The sequence below is a fragment of the Hevea brasiliensis genome, chromosome 12, assembly GCF_030052815.1.
Source record: "Hevea brasiliensis isolate MT/VB/25A 57/8 chromosome 12, ASM3005281v1, whole genome shotgun sequence".
In the NCBI taxonomy this organism is placed as follows: Eukaryota; Viridiplantae; Streptophyta; class Magnoliopsida; order Malpighiales; family Euphorbiaceae; genus Hevea; species Hevea brasiliensis.
The window spans coordinates 14,256,018-14,279,729 of record NC_079504.1 but is presented as its reverse complement, the minus strand read 5'-3'; the positions used below and the strand labels follow the sequence as shown (position 1 = coordinate 14,279,729).

At 43.4% G+C, this 23,712-nt stretch overlaps 1 pseudogene; it reads right to left on the bottom strand.

Moving 5' to 3' along the window:
* Window positions 1–2,702: 2,702 nt before the first annotated feature.
* Window positions 2,703–23,712, bottom strand: part of LOC131171109 (uncharacterized) — a 57,904-nt pseudogene continuing 36,894 nt past the window's right edge.

Below are 23,712 nucleotides of genomic sequence, written 5' to 3'. Positions count from 1 at the left end.
GGACCGGCACTAGGACCTGGGCCAGCCTAAAGCCCCCGAGGCCCGTAGTAAGCCTAACTATTCACTTAACCCAACTCTAAGCCCATTTGGGCCCAATATCAAGAAATCAACCGGACGGAGTCCAGCCATAAAGTGGACCTTTCAACGGGGAGTTTTTGGCTCACCCGACCTGTAAACAAAATATATCATCAATTGGGGAGCTCAACTCACCCTCCACATACTCATCAGCATAAAAATAAATGGGAGCTCAGCTCACTCATCAAATCCATCAAACAGGCATATCATTATATGTTTACAGGTCCAACATGATATTAATATTACAGACCAAAATCAAATAAATACTTCTAACACATGCGGAAATTCTAGGAGTTAATAAAATTACACAAACATTGATAAACAACCTGCGAGGAAAGGAAGCAGGTTAACCTCAAAAATATCCTCCTGTGGCCTGGAAAAATATTGAACAGGAGTGAGCGTTCGACTCAGAGAGTAAAATATCAATTTTAACCATAATCTCTATAACTATCTAAAACTAATGCACCCTGTAGAGTGAAATGCAACATCAACAACATTTTCACATCATAACATCGTAAAGGTAATTTGGAGCACTCACACACCCAGTGATATCAATCATAATATATGGGAGCTGATCCCCTATACAGCTCTCTTAAATCCAACTTGGTGCCAGCGAAGAACTCAAGCCGGACTTTCGCTTAATAAACCAAATCGGGGTCCAGTAAGAACTCAAGCCGTGACTACCCCCCGAAGGATCGGGTCCCAGCGAAGAACTCAAGCCGTGACTACCCGTCCTATCCATAGTCCACACCACATCACACGCACGCCAACGCACGCACACTGCTCCAAATTACCACAACAACATCCATGGCACTTTAACAGTTATCAATGCAACATAAATCATGCCTAGAGTTTAACTACATAAATATATGCATATAAGTGATGCATGGGCATGCTTGAACATATAATAATAGTGAAATTACAATTAAAATTAATATTTTACTCACAGACTTGACAACGGTCACTGTGGCGGCTGGGCGGAGGAAGAAGGCTGTCTCGGCTCACCTGACAATTACATTATAATTATTTAATACAAATGACTCAATACAAATCAAGAAAAGACCAAATACGTCCTAAGTCGTGCCGAAAATCCGGCAGAGTTTCCCCTATACCTAGGACCTACCCAACATGCAAAAGGGCTCAAAACGCACTTATATATTCACAATCCATATATTCACAACTCAATCACATCACACAGCCCCTCCTGGGCCCATCAAATCAATCATTCATCACAATATGTAAAATTTCAATTTAGTCCTTATAATTGATCATTTTTGCAAAAATTGCCCAAACAAGCTCTAAAAATTCTAAAACTTTGCCCCGCGGTCCTTAGCAATATTACTAGGCTATTGCAAAAAGAATCATAATTTTCTGAGCTGCCACGAATATTTTATGGATTTTTAATCCTATTTAAGCAATATAAAATTACAAAAAAGCAAGGTTCGGGTTTACCTTTACCGATTCCGACTTCGGGAACACGCTTGGGATGTCTGACAATGGGGGGGGTAGCCAAAACTTCGGTCCAATTTGGAGACTTTTCCAGTGCAGTGCATGCAGCGGAAATTCACTGGCCAATCAGCTCGAATTTCCTCGAATCGAGGATACCTACACGAAGCCCACAATACGGGGGTTAGTACATAAATTTTTCAGAATTTTCTAAGCTCATTTAATGCTCGGAAAAATACTGCGAAGTTCCGTGGGACCCACCGAAAAACGGTGACGGAAAAATTCGAAATTTATGTCGCCGCGAAGCTCTCGACGAGTGGAGCGCGCTGGTACTCTCGGTTTTCTCGTGGGATTCACGGTTTGAGAGAAATCTAGCCCGAAAGTCAAAATGGGCTAAAACTTCCCGGGCAAAAATTGGACAAACCGCTCGATGGATTTCGGTGTTCTTGGTGTCTATGGAAAGCTCTCGCCGAGTAGATGATTTTAGACACAAGACCCGATCCAATTGGTGGCCGGATCGGCCGGATTTTGGCCGGGAAGTCCAGGCTTTGCACACACGCTGCGCGTCCTTTTTGAGGCCGTTTTCCGGCGTTCCAGGCGGCGGCCGGCCGTGGGGGAGGACCGAGGTGGGGCGCCGGCGAGGTGGGAAGGCAGGGGAGGCGGCGGCGCGACAAGGGGAGGAGGGAGGAGAGAGAAAAGAGAGAGAGAAGGGAGAGGGGTCAGACGCGCGCGGGAGGAAGAAGGGAGAAAAAGAAAAAGCCAGTCCGATTCGACCGATCCGATCCGGTTCGGTTCGATTCGGCCAGTCCGATTCAGGATACAAAATTTTGAATTTTTACTCTGCCTCGAGACCGAAAACAAGGTCCAAAAATTCTGAAAAAATTCCAGAAAACTCAGAAAAATACGTAGACTCCAAATATATTTTTAGTTTTGCCACGTGGTCTTTAAATTAATTTTTAAAAATCATCAAAGTTTATATTTTCGAAAAATCGAACCCGATTTTTAAAATCCGAAAAATCTCAAAAAAATTCTTAAAATTTAAATAAAATTAAAATACCAAAAATGCTCATAAAATAATAAAATTTGAAATTTTGGGGTGTTACATTCTTCCCCCCTTACAGAAAATTCGTCCTCAAATTTTACACAAGGCAGAATAAAGCACATGATTACACATTGAACAGATAAGGGTACTTGCTACGCATATCCCGTTCTGACTCCCAGGTGCACTCTTCCACTGACTGACTCCTCCACAAGACCTTAACCATAGGGATCTGTTTTGATCTTACCTGTCTCACTTGGTAGTCCACTATGGCTACAGGTTGCTCCTCAAATGTCAAATTCTCCTTTAGCTCTATTACCTCCGGCTGTAGTACATGAGAAGGATCTGGAATGTATTTCCTGAGCATGGAGATGTGAAATACGGGATGAACGTGAGAAAGGTTGGGTGGTAGCTCCAACCGGTAGGCAACTGCTCCAACTCTATCCGTAACCTCAAAAGGTCCAATATACCAAGGTGCCAACTTGCCCTTCTTTCCAAATCTCATGACGCCCTTCATTGGAGAAACCTTCAAAAATACATAGTCGCCTACTGCAAACTCCACATCCCTCCGTCTGGGGTCTGCATAACTCTTCTGCCTACTGAAAGCTGTTTTCAATCGTTCCCTGATTAAGGGAACCATCTCTGATGTGTACTGCACTAGGTCTACATCATGCACCTTCGCTTCTCCCATTTCCGTCCAACACAGAGGAGACCTACACTTTCTTCCATATAGTGCCTCATAGGGTGCCATCCCTATGCTGGAATGGTAACTGTTGTTGTAGGCAAACTCCACTAAAGCTAGCTGATCATCCCATTGACCTCCAAAATCCAAAACACTCATGCGAAGCATGTCTTCCAGCGTTTGAATTGTCCTTTCGGACTGTCCGTCTGCCTGAGGGTGGAAGGCCGTACTGAAGTTCAACTGTGTGCCAAGTGCCTCCTGCAACTTTCTCCAAAACCGAGAAGTGAACTGGGGCCCTCTGTCAGATATTATGGAAGCTGGAACTCCATGCAATCTGACTATTTCTCGAATGTAGAGTCGGGCGTACTGTGCCATCGAATACGTAGTCTTCACAGGCAAAAAGTGAGCTGATTTGGTTAAGCGGTCTACAATTACCCATATGGAATCATATCCTCGCGTGGTACGAGGCAACCTAGTCACAAAATCCATAATGATCATTTCCCACTTCCATTCTGGGTTAGGGAGCTCCTGCAGCTTCCCAGACGGTCTCTGGTGTTCAAACTTCACCTTCTGACAAGTCAAGCACTTGGACACAAACTCTGCTATGTCTCTCTTCATGCCATTCCACCAGTAGCTATCTTTCACATCATGGTACATTTTGATGGAACCTGGGTGGACATTGTACAGTGTATAGTGTGCCTCTCGCATGATTTCATTCCTGAGGTTGTCCACATCGGGCACACATATCCTAGAACCTTGCACTAGGGCGCCATCATTGGCAAATCCAAACTCACCACCTTCACCCTGCTGTACTCTTTCTATGATCTTCATCAATTGTTGGTCTCTGTGCTGGGAAACTCTGACTCTGTCTCTCAAGTCTGGCCTCACTGAAAAATAAGCCAGCAATACCCCCTCATCTGAAAGATCTAGGATTAAACCTTGATCCATCAACTCATGTATTTCCTGAATCAACGGTCTCTTCTCTGCTGAAATGTGCACCAAACTGCCAGAAGATTTTCTGCTCAAAGCATCTGCTACTACATTGGCTTTCCCAGGGTGGTATTGGATGGTGCAATCATAGTCTTTCAGAAGCTCCATCCATCTCCTCTGTCTCAAGTTTAAGTCCCTCTGTTGGAAGATGTACTTCAAACTCTTATGGTCAGTGTATATCTCACACACTTCACCATACAGGTAGTGTCTCCAGATTTTTAGTGCAAAGATTATAGCCGCCATTTCCAAATCATGGGTGGGGTAGTTCTGCTCATGCCTCTTCAGCTGTCTTGAAGCATAAGCCACTACATTTCCATTCTGCATCAAAACACACCCTAAGCCAACTCTAGAGGTGTCACAATACACGGTGTATCCTTCACCACTCTTAGGTAGTGTCAACACAGGGGCAGTGGTTAGACACTCCTTAAGCTTTTGGAAACTCTCCTCACAGTCATCTGTCCAAATGAATGGAACATTCTTCCGGGTTAACTTAGTTAGGGGAGCTGCTATCCTGGAAAAATCCTGTACAAAACGCCTATAGTAGCCAGCTAGACCCAGAAAACTTCGCACCTCAGTGACTGTTGTAGGCCTAAGCCAATCAGTTACAGCCTCAATTTTCTTGGGATCCACTTGAATACCTTCTCTTGAAACCACGTGTCCCAAGAATGAGATGCTTTCTAGCCAAAATTCACATTTTGAAAATTTGGCATATAGCTGGTGCTCCCTCAAAGTCTGCAACACCATCTGTCGCAATGGGATTTTGCGGTCGCCCGGACGATCACTCACCGAAGTGGGAAAGAGTGAGGAGTCGCCACCTTAGTTTTGAGGGAAACTAAAGAAAACCATTTGAGAAGTTAAATTAAAAATGAAACCACTTCAAAACAGAGATTCTAAGTTCGGGGTCCGTAAACGGGCGGGGAAGGTGTTAGGCACCCCACCTCGTCCCTTAATAAGGGTAAGTAGATTTAATTTTGCGTCCTTTATAAATTAGTTAGAAGGGCTCGGATGGGAATGTTAGTCCTTTTGGTAAAAGGAATGTTTGATTTTTCACTGATTAGGATCACCCAGATACATAAGTAAATGAGACAACCTTAGTGAATTACTTTTGCATGTTAATTTTACTTGAAAAGGAATGTTTTATTTAAAATTTAATTTAGAAGATCGGATAAGAACTCTCTTAGAACCTCTTTTAGATATTCATTAAAATTTTGATTGGGGATCTGATAAGGACTCTCTTCCGATCACTATTAAATATTTATTAGAGATTTTAATTTGTGATCGGATAAGAACTCTCCTCCGACCTCTTTTAAGTATTTATTAAAATTTTAAGCTGAGACCGGATAAGAACTCTCCTCCAATCTCTATTAAGCATTTATTAAAATTTTAAGCGGAGACCGGATAAGAACTCTCATCCGATCTCTTTTAAATAATTATTAAAAATTTTGAATTGAGGTCGGATAAGAAATCTACTCAAACAACTATTAAATATTTATTAAAATTTAAATAAGAGACCGGATAAGAACTCTCCTCCGATCTCTTTCGGATTAGCGAGGAGCACGGAAGGGGCTTTGACGATCTCCCGAATGTCAATTTCAGCTACATGTCACTAGAACCTAAAACTAAGGTTTCTGGAATTCAAAAATACTGGAGATAAGTTTTCTTGATACCCTATGAATAAATGGGTAATACTAATCTTGATTTACAGACCTTCCATGTAGTCTTTTCACGCATACCTATTAATGTCCGATCTGTTAGGTATAGTTTATTTTGGTTTTATTCATCTTCATGGAATCTTGCGAATTCCGTTCACATCACCTAATAGTTTGGCTATTTTCTGACGTGTTATTCAAGCTTTCTCTTTTAAAAGAGGCCCTTAAGTTGCAGATACCTATATTTTGCACGACCACTTACACGCTACTAGGAGCTAAAAGCTCGTATTCGAAATGACGAAAATTGTGAAATGATGGACCGATCACTAAAGAGATAATTCGAGAGTAACGTTCTTTGAGATTTTTGCTTAGAATAAACTTAGAGAAAATCGCGTGCGTAAAGAGAACAAAGAAAGTCACGAAAAGTAAACGCAAATACTTAATAAAGCGATAATATGAACTCTTACATGAGGAGCCAAATATATTGAAATAAGCGTGAGGTGGTAAATAGTGATGAAGATGGCGGATTGATCGGCCGAGAGTTGATGTCTGTGAGGAGCCAAATGTATTGAAATAACTATGAGGTGGTAAATAGTGATGAAGATGGCGGATTGATCACTTGAGAGTTGAGGTGCATCGTGAAACCAGAGATGCTTTAGCTAAAAGGTAACGGTAAGAACCGGTGGAAGGAAGTTGAGCTTGAGCAGAGGAAAAGAAAGCAGATATGGAGAGTATGACCGGATAATGAACAAGCTGGAAATGTAGAGTTCCGAGATTCAAAATCTTTTCCAAGAAAACACTCCACGAAAACTAGTTTCAAAAGTCTTTTAATCACTACAAAGCAATGAGTAACAAAGCGAATGAAGTTTGAGTTCCTCCACGATAATAGCAACCTCTTGTCTATATTTTTTCCCGTCCTTGAGCAGTTTTCATGCGGTATTTATAGGAATCGGGTGCTCCCCATGAAGGGTCGAGATTCATTTTGAGGAGATGGAGGGTCGATTTTGAAGTACATGATCGGATGTTCGGGAATTAAAGAGAATCAAAGCGAATGGTGAGATCACTTCTCAAAGTATTTGTCCTTTTCCTCTTTTAATCCGACGGTCTTGAATCCTCTTGTCCGAACGATCGAGTGAGAGTGAAAACGCTGGTATTGTCATCTTCTCTTTTGATCCAAGGGTTCGGATTCATCCTTACAAGTGAGATCAACGGTGGAGATTGGGATGTACTGGAGGTGTCATGACATACCACACGGCACTGTCGACGTGCGGGCGATTCTTAGGCGTGCGGTGGAGATCGCTCGCCACGCTTTAACTACCTCGGCTCGATTACGGCGGCGGTTATTGGAATTTGTCTTATTCTTTTTGTCTTCCGATCCATCCCTAGCTCCTATTCCGATCTCTCATGCGATCTCCTATCTCCGATCTCTTTTATCCCTTGATCGATGCGGATTCGGTCCAAGCATTAATTACATCTCGATTTTGAGCGTCGCCGTTTTCCGCTCGACATTAAATGCCCATTTTCCCTATATATACCCGTTGATAGTGGCATTTCCTTCATTCGATTTTCTCTCTTTCTCCTTGTTTCTTGGTTCTAGCCTTCCGGGAAAGTTAGGCTACAAGCGTGGTTTTGATCCTCTTAGATGGAATTCCCTATTCCTCATTGAAAATTCGATCCGGTGATTGGATGGTCCTAATTGACGATGGTGAGAAGCTGGATTTGACCGATCCGTATTGCGGGCTTGGTTGTACCGATCTCGAGTTGCTCAAGCGAGTTCATTCGGCTTCTCATCACATTGAGTGTTCGGCGATTATGATCCACATTGGGTGTTAAGCGGTAGATTAAGCTTCGTCGGCAATATCCTTGGGATCGATTATAAAGCGATCCTTAGATCACACAGGAGTATCCTTGGAATTAGTTATAAAGCGATCCATGGATCTCCGGGGTATCCTTGGGATAAGTTATAAAGCGATCCTTAGATCACCTCTTGGATAGGATTTTTCACCGGTCTCTAGAGATCGTCCAAATGATGTAATTTTTCAATGTAATCAGATCTCTAGAGATCACCCAAATGATGTAGTCTGTCAATGTAATCAGATCTCTAGAGATCACCCAAATGATGTAATCCGATCTTTTTGGAAATAAAAGTCTTGTTTCTCCAATTATTATCTTATTGATTATTTTCCGATCTCTGATATATTTGTCCGATCTGATTCTTTACCTGAATGACACTTAACTGATTCCTTATTTTAAAATGTTTAACTCATTATGCCGATCTCGATTAACGATCTCGTAACATTCGGATGTTTGAGAAAAGTGTCAAAACAGCTGTCCAATCCCACCAATCGATGCGCTGCCTAGAACCTCGCGAGCATTAAATGCTCGGACTAGTATAAATAGGGGCGGGAGGGTTAGCCAGTTGTTCTCTCATTTCATTTTCAGTCTCCTGCTCATAGCTTCGAAGTTCTCTCATTTTCTCCAGTTTCTCCGACGCCGATTAGACTCTGGTAAGGACTTTGATCTTCTTTTTTTGTTTAAGTTCTTTGTTTCTTTTGAAAATGAGCGGTGCCGAAGGTCAGAGAGCGGCGAGCCCTCCTTCCATTGAGTTCTCTTGGTCATCGTCTGATGAAGAAGAGCGATCGAACCAGCGCGCAACTGGACCCCTTAGGGTCCTGCTCCAGTCGGCGGTCGTACCATTAAGGCGTACGCGCCCTTCTTCAAGGAGAGAGACCCTTCCCATAGACGAGCTTCCGTCGGTTCTTCGAGAATCCGCTCTGCAGTCGTTTGTTCAAGAATACAATATTTGTCCTGATTCGTTCGAGCTAATCAAGTGCCATGGCGACCTTCGTGTCGATCACTTCTTTGAAGAGAACGACAGGGTTATGGTATATGAGGAACAGTTAAAGGCCGGTCTGAGGTTCCCTCTAGACGATTTCTATAAGGAAGTCCTAAAACTTCACCGAGCATCCATTGTTCAAATTCACCCCAACTCGTGGCGGATCTTGGTAGCTTTCCGAGGTCTATGCCGAGCTAAGGGAATCAGACCTACGGCTAAAGTGTTCGCTAAGGCCAGGCTAACTCACCGAAAGGACGATGACCACTGGTTCTTTTAGGCGAAGCCTAATTGCGGGCTCTTTTCCGATCTGCCCTCGTCTCTTAAGAACTGGAAGAATCGTTTCTTCATTGTGAGGAGCAAAGATCCGAGCCGCTTTGAGGACTTCCCCCGCAGCTGGTGGTACCAGGGACCCTTGCTTCCGAACCATATTACCACGGCGAAGAGGAAAGTTTGATAGTGATGGATCTGAAGAGTGAGGCTGCCACTAAAAGTATTCTTGTTTGGATTCGGTGGCCTGAGCTGCACCATTGGGTGTTCGGTGCTCACTGGCCAAGACCGCGAACTTCCGCTCTCTAACCTCGGCATCGGTATTTTCTATATCTCAATTCTCACGACCTTAGTGATCTCACTAACCTTTTCTTTGTGCAGGTATGGCGGGTGGCGATGGCTCTAGGAAACGGAAGAAGGAGAGAGATCTCGGAAGATAAAGGAGATAAAGCGTTGAGCGACTCAAACGCCCGATCCACGAACACAGGGAGATACAAAGTGATCCTCCCCAACCTTGGTCCGCCGACCCAGAAGCTACCCGATCTCCTCCTAGATCGGAGGAGCGACCTCCGACTCTTGCGGTTGTTCCAAGCGGGGAAGGGGCCTACCCAAGCTTAGGAGGACCTCTTCTCGGGCGCTCAAATCTTGATCGATTGCTTGAGGAATAACGGTGTCAAGGAGAACTCTGATTTCGCCAAAGTCCTGGGGTCTACCATCTTCTTTTCGGAGGATCGGGACAGGCTATCCCAGAATGGTCTCGATGACATATTGACTCGGACCATGAGCTTAAACGTGGAGTGTCTGGTGAACCAGACCATGATCCGGGAAAGGATTCAGCGCTTGGGTAAGGAGATCGGGAAGAAGAACCAGGAAGTGGATTCCCTCCGATCCCAGCTCTCATCGGCTCGGGATTATATATCTCAGGTCGAGGGACGGGCAAAGCTCCATGAAGACCGATTGGCCGAACAGAACCGTATTTTGGATGAGAGGGACCGCGCTCTTAAGGAAGTCCAGGCGCTCCACGCCAATGAAGCCTCTCAGGTCGCTCAACTTATAGAGGAACTCGAGGCGAAGGATAAGGAGCTTAAGGAGAGGGATGAAGAGATGGTGACGGGAATAGCCGAGGCCTATGTGAAGGCTCACAAGGATCTCTTGGCCGCACTCCAGGAGCGTTACCCAGAAGAAGACTTTTCTTGGATGGCCGATGTGGCTCCTGAGGACAATGATGAAGACAGTGAGGATGAAGCCGAGGGTGAGAGGAGAGAGGGAGTGATCAAATGTAGATCAGTGGGGTGATCCCCCAGCCGAATAACTTGTACAAATTATGACATGAAATGAAATGCCTTTTGTTCAATGAATGATTGTGATCGGAAAATTTTAAACCATTGTTTGTCTGAGTATTTGATTGTATGAGCACAGCAAAACAAAAACTAAATGTGATTATTAATCTAAGTATGGAAAGCACTTTGAACATGAGATCGGTAGGGAAGAAATGCTGAACAGAACTTGACTGAAAATTTAACTCGAACACTTAAGATCGGAATCGAACCAAAACTTTAGCTCTTAAACTTTTCGGAAGGAGGTCGGCAATAAAACTGGTAGGAAAAGATCTAGTGCCCGTTCATTTGATTCATCAACAGAGATCAGGAATATACCCGACGAGTCCGGAAATTCGGCAACGGGTTTGAGGGATCGGTAAAATGATTTTGAGAGATCGGCTGAGTTTTAATGAATGTGAGGACTTAGCATTGATTCAATTCTCTGTGAGGAGAGATCGGAAATGTGATTAGCCTGTTCAAAGAAGAATTTTTATTGATTCTAGGGATCGACCAAAATATGGTGTCGACAGCTGCCCCTCTTTACATAATTTCTATTAAAGGAAAGATTTCCGTATAGGAATTATGTAAAGAATCCGACTCATATTTTGGACGATTAGGTATTTGAAATTAGGGAACTAAAACACACCTAAGTTAATGACCTAGAAAATTAAAATCAACTTGGATCTAGAAACCAGAGGTTGATAACAGGAATGTAAATTGCATGACATTAAAATCAACTTAGATCAAGGAACCAGAGGTTGATAACAGGAATGTAAATTGCATGACATTAAAATCAACTTAGATCAAGGAACCAGAGGTTGATAACAGAAATGTAAATTGCAGGAAATTAAAATCAACTTGGATCAAGGAACCAGAGGTTGATAGCAGAAATTTAAATTGCAGGAAATTAAAATCAACTTGGATCAAGGAACCAGAGGTTGATGGTGGAATTGCAGGAAATTAAAATCAACTTGGATCAAGGAACCAGAGGTTGATAGCAGAAATTTAAATTGCATTAAAATTAAAATCAACTTAGATCAAGGAACCAGAGGTTGATGGTGGAATTGCATGAAATTAAAAATCAACTTAGATCAAGGAACCAGAGGTCGATAACAGAAATGTAAATTGCATTAAAATTAAAATCAACTTAGATCAAGGAACCAGAGGTTGATGGTGGAATTGCATGAAATTAAAATCAACTTAGATCAAGGAACCAGAGATTGATAGTAGAAATTTAAATTGCAGGAAATTAAAATCAACTTGGATCAAGGAACCAGAGGTTGATGGTGGAATTGCAGGAAATTAAAATCAACTTGGATCAAGGAACCAGAGGTTGATGACAGAAATTTAAATTGCAGGAAATTAAAATCAACTTGGATCAAGGATCCAGAGGTTGATGGTGGAATTGCAGGAAATTAAAATCAACTTGGATCAAGGAACCAGAGGTTGATGGTGGAATTGCAGGAAATTAAAACCAACTTACAAGGCGAGTCTAACCCTGACACATGAAGTTCTTTCCCTGAAGAAGTGTACTTAACAAGATAACGAAGGCGGATGATTAATGGAGGAGGAGTTGCAAGACCTGACCTATGATCTCATTCTTTCGGATGCCCCTTTTTCATTCCCGACTTTCTTCTTACTCTACGGAGAGCGCCCTTGCAGGTTTTCACTTTCTCTTCGTCCATTCGACTGAAGCGCCCTTTCGGTTTTCACCTCTAGAAGTTTTTTTTTTTTTTTTTTTGAAGGCTATTTCTGCAAATCTCATAATAAAATGCATTGAGGTTATCAATTTTCAAATTCAAATCTTATGGCAAAAATTTTAACTAATTAATAGCGCATTAAACAAAGAGAAAGGATAGCATGGGGAAAATAACAACAGAAGGAATGAAGTATAACTTTATTAGAAAGAATAGACTTTCAAAGGAGAGGAAAAGGTATAAAGATAGATCTCACATATTCCTTATGTTTAGTTTTGAAGTCTTTTAAGCGCCATTATTTGAGTTCTCCGGAGTCTCATGCCTTAACGGTCTCTTCTCTATTCGCGGTTTCATACCCTCTTCCTTATTTCTCCACTTTGGTTCTTGGGACGCCCTTTTGGGTTTTCACCCCGAGAAGGTTTTTTTTTTTTTTTTTTTTTTTTTTTTTTTTTTTTTTTTGGCCTTTGGGGTTTTAACCCTTTACCCTTTTTTTCATAGTATCTCTTGACAGTGTCGGCATTGACTGGTCTCGGGAATTCTTCACCGTCTATGTGGGTCAAGATCAAGGCTCCTCCGGAAAATGTCTTTTTAACCACATAGGGTCCCTCATAGGTTGGTGACCACTTGCCCCGGGGGTCGTTTTGGTTCAGCAGCACTTTCTTCAGTACTAGGTCCCCGGGTTGGAATTCACGTGTGCGTACATTTTTATCAAATGCCCTGGCCATTCTTCTCTGGTATAATTGTCCGTGACATGCTGCTGTTAACCTTTTCTCATCCGGAAATTCAATGATCCAACCTTGGTGGATCCATTCGACTCATCGATCCACGATTCCTTCGTAATCCTTAGGGGCGGGATTTCAACCTCAATAGGCAATCTGACTTCCATCCGTAGACCGGTGAGTATGGAGTTGCCCGGTCGAGGTTCTTCTGGAGTCCGGTATGCGTGAAGAGCATAGGAAGCATATCATGCCAATCCCTATATGTGACCGTCATTTTCCGGATTATTCTCTTGAGGTTTTTGTTCGCGACTTCCACCGCTCCATTCATGCAGGGACGGTATGGGGAGAATTGAGGTGTCGGATTTTCTATTTGTCACAAAAATCCTGAAACTTCGGACCATTCAATTACTTGGCATTATCAGTGAAGAATTCATTCGGTAGACCATCCCGGCAGATGAGATTGTTTTTGAAGAATTTGAGAAGCGTGTTAGCGTGATGTGAGCATAGGATGTCGCCTCGACCCACTTGGAGAAATAGTCGATGGCTACAAGGATGAATCTGTGCCCATTGGATGCCTTGGGATTGATGGGACCAATCACATCTATGCCCCACATTGCAAAAGGCCACGGTGAGGCGAGATTGAGCGGCTTGTGAGGTGGCACATTTATAGGATCTGCGTAAATCTGACACTTGTGGCACTTGAGGATTTACTCGATTCAATCCTTTTCGATTGTGGTCCATATTTAACCACTTCGCATGTTTTGCTTCGTCATCATGTGACCATTGGCGTGAGTGGCACAATTTCCCTCATGAGTTTCAAAGAGGATTCTCTTTGCTTCTTTTGCATCTACGCATCTCGATGGTCGCCGTTGGAGCTTCTTTTGTATAGGGTTTCTCCACTGGAAAGTACCTAATGCTAACCTCAGAATCATCTTCTTTTCATTTTGCTTGTCCACGAAGGAATTCTGCAGTTCTCTGATGACTAGGATGTCATGATACCAAGGCTTTTAGTCGGGCTCTTCTTCAATCATGAAGCAATAGGTGGCTCATCCCTTACCTTAATCTTCAATGTAAAGCGTCGCCCTTCTTCGATTTGAGCCATAACAACTAGAGTAGCTAAGGCATCGGCAAATTGATTCTTGTCTCTACTCGGTGAGTGAAAGAGATTTCTTTGAATTTCTTGATCAACTCCGATAAGTACTTACGATATGGGATCAACTTGGGATCCTTAGTTTGCCATTCTCCCTTGACTTGATAGATTATCGGGCCGAGTCTCCGTACACCTCCAACTTTCGATTTTCATCTCTATAGCGGCATGTAGACCCATTACACAAGCTTCATACTCTGCGACATTGTTGGTACAGTCAAACCCCAATTTAGCGACTATCGGGAAATGTTTTCGTCAGGACACTAAATGCGACTCGATTCCATTTCTGATAAATTGCTCCATCAAAATACATTTCCCATACATCGGTTGGCTCGTCTTCTTTGCGATCTACCTCATTAATATGTTCATCGAGAACTCGAAATTAAGAGCTTCATAATCTGGATAGGGTTTTTGCTAGGAGGTCGACAATCACGCTACCTTTCACGCTTTTGGGTCATGTAGACTATGTCGTATTGGGAGAGTATAACACGCCACTTGGCTATCCTTCCGCACGAATGGGCTTTCAAATACGTATCGATAGGATCCATCACGGAGATAAGCCATGTCTTGTGATTCAACATATAGTGCTTGAGGCGATTTCTTTGTCCATGCTAACGCGACAAGTCTTTTCTAAGAAGGAGTACCTTGACTCACAATCATTGAACTTCTTTCTCGGGTAATAAATGGCCCTCTCTTTTAGTAGGAATTATCATCTGTCCCAAAACACACCCCATAGAATTTTGTTGGGTGCCAGTGCAGGATTAAAGGCCTTCTGTCACGGTGGGACCAATCTTGGTGGATTTGACAAATCTTGCTTGATTGTCTCGAAAGCCTTTTGACAATCCGAATCCCATTGGGTAGGGTTGTTCTTAGGAATGTCTGAAAATAGGCTCGGCTTTGGCGGTGAGATTAGAAATAAACCTCGAAATGTAGTTCAACTTTCCCGAAAAGCTGCGCACCTCCTTTACGTTTTTGGGGCGGCATTTCTTGAATAGCTCGAACTTTGTGCAGGTCCACTTCTATCCCTTTCTCGCTTACTATGAATCCCAACAATTTTCCCGATCTAGCTCGAATATGCACTTAGCGGGTTGACTTCAAGCGATATTTCTGAGCCTTTCAAACACTCTCCTTATCACTGAGCGTGGCTCTCCTCTCCGGGATTTGATGATCATATCATCCACATACACCTCCACTTCTTTATGCATCATATCGTGGAATAATGTGACCATTCTTGTATTTGGTAAGTAGCCGGCATTCTTCAACCCGAATGGCATGACGATAGCGAATACCCCCATTGGGTGATAAAGCGATTTTATCCTTGTCTTCCTCGTCCATTGGGATCGATTGTACCACGATGCCCCATCAATACACGAACATCTGCCCAAACCGCGGCATTGTCAACTAGCACATCAATGTGGGGAGGAAATCGTCTTTCAAACTAGCTTTATTAAGATCCCGGTAGTCAACGCACACCACGACTCTCCGTCTTTCTTCATTCTGGACGATGTTAGCCACCCATTGGGGTATTTGACCACTTCTAAGAACCCGGCGTCATCTTGTTTCTTGACTTCATCCAGACCTTAGCGGTGTGTGGATTCATTCTCCTTAACTTTTGTTTCTGGGATCGTCCCAGGATCAAGGAATTTTGTGCGTTACTATCGAGGTCCAAACCGACCATGTCATCATAGCTCCAAGAGAACACGTCGAGAAATTCCTTAAGCAGACCGATCATATCTCCCAATTCCTCACTCTCCACTACCTTAAGTTCCCTTTTTACTTCTTCCGTGCCTAAGTTTATTGTGCGCGTTTCATTTCACAAGGCACGAGGGAGGGTTCATCTTTTCATTGTTTTCCTCTGTAAGGTCTTCCTCGAATCACTTGAAGTAATGGCGATTATGGGGATTTCAAAATTAACGGAGGATTCACGAGTCTATTGGATTATTAGGTGTTATTTGATGAATTGTCTGAAGGAATAAAGAATAGAACATGTTATAAGGATGGAATTAAAAGGAAAGAAAAAGAGTATTGGATTAAAAATGCGCTATCAATTCATTAATATTAATGCCATAAGAAAAGGTCCATTCTGATATTACACTTGTCACCATGGACAAAATGATCAAGTGTAGATAACCAGGTACTTTACTCGAAATTGAGTACAGGATATCCTCCGTTGTCCGGTTGTCAAGCTCCTGCTCTTGACCATTGGCGAAACTAGGGCCTCATACAAGGAATCCGGTTGGATGACATCTATGGATGGATCATCGGTGATTCTTACGTACTTGTCGGATGTAGAATGGCCAGGTTTAGTGAAGATTTCCGTGATTCTCGGGACTACTTTCACCTTTCCCATCTTACGGTCAAATCTCGATCCGAAGCATTTTCTCATCGAATCGCCCATCCACGAGGCATCCTCCTCATACCCCAAACCACAACGGCCTATCTTACGAATGGCGGTATAGGCTCGACAATCCCTTGTAATGTGGCGCCTAGGCCTTTACCCTCTTCATACCCGCTTCTTGACATTACTTTGGCCACCATAGCCATGGCCCCCTCCTTCCCAGTATCTTGCAATTCAAGGGCCTGGAAAGAACTTTCCAATGACTCTTCGGCTGCTTCCACATAAGGGAGTGATTGCGGCTTGGTGACCAGTATGGCCTCTTCGCCCCTTACTGTGATGATTTTGCCGTCCTTAATGTATTTGATCTTCTGGTGCAAAGTCGAAGGAACAGCATTCGCAGAATGGATCCACGGCCTCCCTGGATAGGCAAGTCAATGTCCCCCAGCACCTCTCTCCTTATTCCGTCAAAAGCTCTCACCACCATAGCACTTTGACGTATGTCTGATTGGTCAACTGGCAATCTAGCCAAGGTAGCGCTAAGCGATACATTGAGGCGATCCGTTATCGATGAGGACCTTGGCCACTATCTGACCTTTACATTTCACCGTTACATGCGAGCTTTATTGTGCCCTAAGCTGCGGGATCTACCTCTTCTTGAGAAAAGGCTACAGTGGATGCAGATTTGTCCTACTATTTTCTCAAAGCGCCCGGAGTAATGTCGGGGTTCACAAAGGCTTGATCCGAGATTCTTTGTAAGGCTTGTCGGTGGACTTAGAGCTCGGGATCAATGATACTGATGTTATTCGGGCGGGGTTTTCCTCAATGCTCCACTACGTCATACTCGCTCTGTTTCATTATTTGGAGCGGCTCCTCCTCTTCTCTATGCTCAGACTCTGCTTCCTGCTTTCTCAACCTCCTCTTAGTGTTTTTGTGACTCTCCCATTTTTACTTTCCCTTTCCTCTTCTCTCTTTCTTCGTTCGTAACACCTTCCACTTGAGTTATAAACTCGACTTCTTGTTCAGTGGAGAGGATCTTGTTGCAATAACGGGCCGAGAACTGGTTTGGGAGTGATGTTGCTGGTAGGTCCATCATAAGTCATCCTGAAATGCTCGTGAGGAGCAAAACATGGTTTTTGTGGTGCAGGAGGCGAGGCCAGGCTAGGAGCGGATGTGCTGCTTGACGCTCCCTGAGTAAAAATTTGGAAATTATAGTTCCAAGGGACAGCATGAGTGTTGGTAATGGGGAGCTGAAGTGGAGTTCGGATAAGATTCTGGCGGTGAGGCTACAGGGGTGAGAAGGTGATTAGGTTTGGAGGTAGAGGTATTCGGTGTATCTTGTGGTGTTCACTTCCCCTTAGTCTTTGACCTCTTACGACATCTCGAGAACCTTAAAGACAATAAGTTAGGACCTCTTGCACAGACCCCTCACAATCTCATGACTCATGATCAGCTGCCCCTCCATGGTAAGGACACCCCGTATTCTTCTCTAATCCCGTTGCCTGGGGGCAAAGGTGACCCTCTCTTACTGATATGGCAAAAATTTCTTTGAAGTAAGGGACCAACTTGTCCACTTCCGGTGTCGATCCTTCTCCCTCGGACTCAATCATATTTACACCACTACCCGCATTATGGTTGGGCAGTGGATTTGAGGTGACATTGGGGAGGGAACCATTCCCCTCAATCTTCAACCACCCGTTCCGGATTAAAGCGTGCACTCTCCCTCTGAGTGCCCCGCAGTTATCGGTTGAATGCCCTTGTGCCCCTCCATGGTACTCACACCGGGCAGTGGCATCATACCACCTGGGATACGGCGGCTGGATTGGGTCCAAAGGGACTGGTACGATTTGGTTTATACCGACAAGGTATCGGTATATTTCACTGAGAGGGAGGGGAAGGGGTGGATCAGGATTCCTTGGAGGTCTCGGGTTATTTTGTGGTGGTCGTGGTTGAGCTGGAAGAGGGGGTGGTCTTGGTTGGAAATTTGTAGGTGGGGCGTATTGTGGGCGTGGTTGTGGATAATTAGGGAAAGGAGGTGGAATGTTGGCGATGGTTTGGCCATGAGAGGGGGAATATGGCCGGTAGTTATTTTGGGGAAATTGGGGGTAATTATTTGGACGGGTGACAGAGTGTACATCACCTTCCTTCTTTTTGCCAAAATTGGCGGGCTTCTTCACAGGGTTTTCAGCCAACTCCTGTAGTCTTCCTATTCTCAGATTAGCTTCAATTCTCTCACCGGCTTGGATGATATCTGAGAAGCTATTGGAGGTATTGCCAATCATCAGGTTGAAGTAGGAGCCTTCAATGTTTGATGAATAGGGAGCAAAGTTCATTGTCGGTCCTTTGGAGGATATACTTCTGCGACCTTCTCCCTCCATCGTTGGGCGTCTTGCTTGAAACTTTCCGGTCTTTCTGCCAGGTTGCAGAGGTCCCTCCTTGTGGGTGCCGCATCACAATTGAATTTATATTGCTTTAGAAAGGTATCGGCTAAATCCTTCCGAGTGTAGCTTGCTCTGTCAATTGTATGCACCATCTCGGAGCTGCTCGGAGAGGCTCGTGAAAGAAGTGAATGAGAAGTCTATCGTCTTAGTTAAAGCGGACATTTTGGCAATGTAGGTTGCGGTGGATCTGAGGATCAGAGTTTCGGTGTACTTGTGAAATCCAGGAACCTTGAATTTGGGTGGTACCACCACATCGGCACCAATCTCGGTGGCGACACATCGATCGAACCATACATGTTCAGCCTCTATTGCTCTCGATCTTTCTTCTAGGCGAGATAGTTTCTCGTTATCTCTCGCCCTATGTTCTCCTTCCATCGCATGATATGCTCCTCCAGCGGAGGCGAGGGTGGAAGTAAAGCGGAGGATCGGGATTGAATGGTGAGGCTCGGCATTTGAGGCAATGGGTAATAGGAAAAAGGTGGGTCATTATTTATGGTCACCGGATTGTGATGATTGTCGGTCCGAATGGGAGGCTGGAAGGTAAAGAGGTTGAAGCTTGCGAGGATCATTTGTTGTAGGAGGCGGAGGAGGTAATGGTGGGCTAGGTTACGAGGTTTGCTCTGAGACATTTCCTTCATTAGTCTCATAATTTGAGAAAAGTGATCCTTCAACTCGGAGACTGTCCTGTAGGTTACGTACTTGCTCCTGATTTTCCATTATCTTCCTCGTTCGAGATCTTGTTAAGTACACTCGCTTGGGTTGGATCGTGTGCTTGGTCAGACTTGCCTTGTTTGAATCAATATTGATTTCCTGTGAGGGATAAAAAGAAAATTTTAAATAAAATTTGAATTTTTGCAGAGAAACTAAAAGTCTGATGCGGGCGAAGGATCTGATGGCATTTGAGAGCCAAGTCGAAATCTGTAAAAAGGATAATTGCCTCAGCTTTACCATGGCATCGTTCGATAGTCTGACCGTGAATGACGAGATTGAATGCGCATTTATGATACTTGCCCATATAGCGCATTTCAATTTTTCACATAACCCTAGCGAGGAAGTTCCTACGGGAGTCATACTATTCATTCACAAATTTTACTAAACAATGGTTCAAAAATCACTTCATTAACTGAGTAATTTGTACATCGTATCTTTTACATTGGCCTAGGCTCTGGAAGATTCTTTATAATAAGATGACATTTTCTGAGATACTCATATAACCTTTCTTCTTGCTTGGCGGGGTCAAATGCTTTCAGAGCGTACTCGGATTCAGGTAATAGTTCTCGTTTTCCCTGTGCTATTGTTCTCTCCAGCTGATCTACATTCTCTTTCAGTTCTTGATAGAGGGCAGCTTGTTTTTCTTTTTCTTTTCTCTCTTTAGCGCACTCTTTCAAGATATCGTTGATGAGTAGTGCCTGTTCTTTTAATTCAAGCTTCTTCTTCTTGTTTTCCTGTTTATACTCTTCAACGAGCACCTCTTGGTACTTCATCCTTTCCTGAAGCTTACTATTCTGCCCTTTCATCTCTTTAACCTCAGCTTGGAGAGAGTCTCTTTCCTTTTCCCACTGTACCTCTTGCTCTTCGAACCCTATTCTTTCGGCCCTTGTCTCTTCCCTGAGCTTTCTTATCCTCCTCTTAATTTTCTGCTGTTGGTCCTTCAGCTGTTTTATTTGTTCCTGCAATTGTGAGTTCTCGGTATTTGCCTTTTGTAGCGAGTCAACCAGGCGATTGTCAGCTTCCTCTAATAGGGCGTTTTGGCGAGGGTTGTCGTCCTTGAATTCTACAGTAAAGTGTTCTCGGTCCCTGTCAGTTCTCCATTTAAGATAATCGCCCGAGGCACTTGGGCCTTTGGGTGATTTCTCTATCAGAGTGATGCTTTCCCAGGACTTGCGAGCCATTTTCAACCCTTCTTCTTCTTTGAGCTCATGGTAGAAGTGACCTTGGTGGTATTCTTCAATGTTGATCACAGATTGTGTTGAGCCGAACTGCCTCATTACCAATGCCGGAGTGTAACTTGTGTACCCGGTTATCCCAATCGAGGACACCGTGAATACCTCTGTCCGATCAAGAAGGGTTGACTTGGCGTCCACGACTTCCTCCAACGGTAACCATGGCTATTGAAACTCAAAATCCGTTCCATGCTTGTTTTTCATTCTTGGTGACCACTAACGGGTCATCTTCTCAATGGGAGGTGGTCAAGGTACCAAGTCAATCCTTTTGTCTCCACAGGACACATGTGACCGATAGTCCAGAGGTATAATAGCGAGGCAACACTTAATGGACCCTTTCCTGTTATGCTGCGATAAGTTAGGGTTAACAAGGTTTCGGCAAGAATTGCTGGTATCGGATTGATCCTGCATCTCTTGTCCAAAATACCTCCGCTGCACTGCAAGTGATGATCCCCAATGGCCCCGGGAACAGGATCAGACCATAGATTCCCAAGGCAAGTGCCATGGAAGCTTGATCCCACTGTTTCTCTTGGAGGTAATGATCTAACCGCTTCTCAAGGTCGTCAATACCATCCATGCATGTTCCCTTTGGTATTTCTCTGGACTTTACTTCTTACGGGGAAAACCCAACATGTGTGCCAACAGTTTCAGTGCATCTATGCTCGAGGTGTAAGTAGATCCGGTTACGCAAAGAGTATGGGATCCCCGGCAATGCTGATATTCTTCCATAGTGGGGACCGTGTCAATGTCATTGAAAGAGAATACTCGTGCCTTAGGATTCCAAACCGACAACATGGCTTTTAATGCGGGATTTGGACCTTGACTTGCATTAAGGTTGCAATCCTTCCGTACTTTTCTTCAAAGCGTACCTTGACACGATCGGGGCGACCTCCATCTACTAGAGGACCCTCGAGGTTGTTCATTTTGACCTCTATTTTATCCAAATCCGGTGAAGGTAGCGAGCTAGCGAGCGCCTCGAAAGCATCATTTTGCGAAGTGCGGACTATGAACTGATCCGGACCAAAGTTTAGCATTCTGAGCCTTTTCTGCCTACTGACTCGAGGATGCCATGATAAAAAAAAATGATGCCTATCCTTTTACAGACCCTCGGTTTGGTAATGCCTGCGGGAAGATTCGTTAGTAAGACAAATTAGGGTAATTTTGAATGATACTGTTGACAGGGTGACACGTACACATTTATCAAAGTAGGAAAATGTGTAGGTGTTTCAGTAGAATTCAAGATTACCCTCACAAAATGAACGAAAGGAAATCAAAAGAGAGCAAGGTAAGAGTAAACATGTCCCTTTTTGTCCTATAATAGGGAGACTCCTGATACCGGGTAAGCGCTACCTATTTGGATTAGTTCTATCTTATAAGGTAGTTTACTACGGCTTTCAACTATCGTGACGGTTTAGCTCAGGATCTAATTTTTCTAATAGCCACAGGTTCCCAAATTGCCCCTACTGTAAACAGTAGAGCCCCATTCTACCCCCATGATATTGTCGGGAAAATTCCACGGGTATCACGGTAAATAGAACGAGTTTCAATTTGAGCAGAAGCCTTCACGGATACTAACGGGTAAAACCCACGTGCAGCTACATGACCCCCTCCTACTTTCCTAAAATGGTAAGAAAGCCCGGGTTAGGACCATAGTGGGTGAGGATATTGTGTAAGTGTTCAGTGTGTGAAGGGACACTTTTACCTCTTCCCAATTCAGGGGGATTTTATTTTTCCATTTTTTCTTTTCCTTTTTCTTTGAAATGAAGAGCACTGTGAGGAGATAGAACAGGCAAAACAAAATAGTTAGTAGCAATAATAATTAGCATATAAGACATCGCCAAGTGAGCTCCTCTAAATATAATTTGATCGGACAAAAATTAAGCCTACTTTTGGACCTCTAGACAGGTGGTATGATGCCACTCCCCAGCGGAGTCGCCAAGCTGTCGCAATGGGATTTTGCGGTCGCCCGGACGATCACTCACCGAAGTGGGAAAGAGTGAGGAGTCACCACCTTAGTTTTGAGGGAAACTAAAGAAAACCATTTGAGAAGTTAAATTAAAAATGAAACCACTTCAAAACAGAGATTCTAAGTTCGGGGTCCGTAAACGGGCGGGGAAGGTGTTAGGCACCCCACCTCGTCCCTTAATAAGGGTAAGTAGATTTAATTTTGCGTCCTTTATAAATTAGTTAGAAGGGCTCGGATGGGAATGTTAGTCCTTTTGGTAAAAGGAATGTTTGATTTTTCACTGATTAGGATCACCCAGATACATAAGTAAATGAGACAACCTTAGTGAATTACTTTTGCATGTTAATTTTACTTGAAAAGGAATGTTTTATTTAAAATTTAATTTAGAAGATCGGATAAGAACTCTCTTCCGAACCTCTTTTAGATATTCATTAAAATTTTGGTTGGGGATCGGATAAGGACTCTCTTCCGATCCCTATTAAATATTTATTAGAGATTTTAATTTGAGATCGGATAAGAACTCTCCTCCGACCTCTTTTAAGTATTTATTAAAATTTTAAGCTGAGACCGGATAAGAACTCTCCTCCAATCTCTATTAAGCATTTATTAAAATTTTAAGCGGAGACCGGATAAGAACTCTCCTCCGATCTCTTTTAAATATTTATTAAAAATTTTGAATTGAGGTCGGATAAGAACTCTCCTCCAATCTCTATTAAGTATTTATTAAAATTTTAGTGAGACCAGGATAAGAACTCTCCTCCGATCTCTTTCGGATTAGCGGGAGCTGGAAGGGGCTTTGCGATCTCAATTTCAATTTCACTACATGTCACAAGAACCTAAAACTAAGGTTTCGGCATTCAAAAATCTTTGGAGATAAGGTTTCTTGATACCCTATGACTAAATGGGTAATACTAAACTTGATTTCTGACCTTCCATGTAGTCATTTCACGCATACCTATTAATGTCCGATCTGTTACATCTAGTTTATTTTGGTTTTATTCCTCTTCATGGAATCTTGCGAATTCCGTTCACATCGACCTAATAGTTTGGCTATTTTCTGACGTGTTATTCAAGCTTTCTCTTTTAAAAGAGGCCCTTAAGTTGCAGATACCTATATTTTGCTGACCACTTACACGCTACTAGGAGCTAAAAGCTCGTATT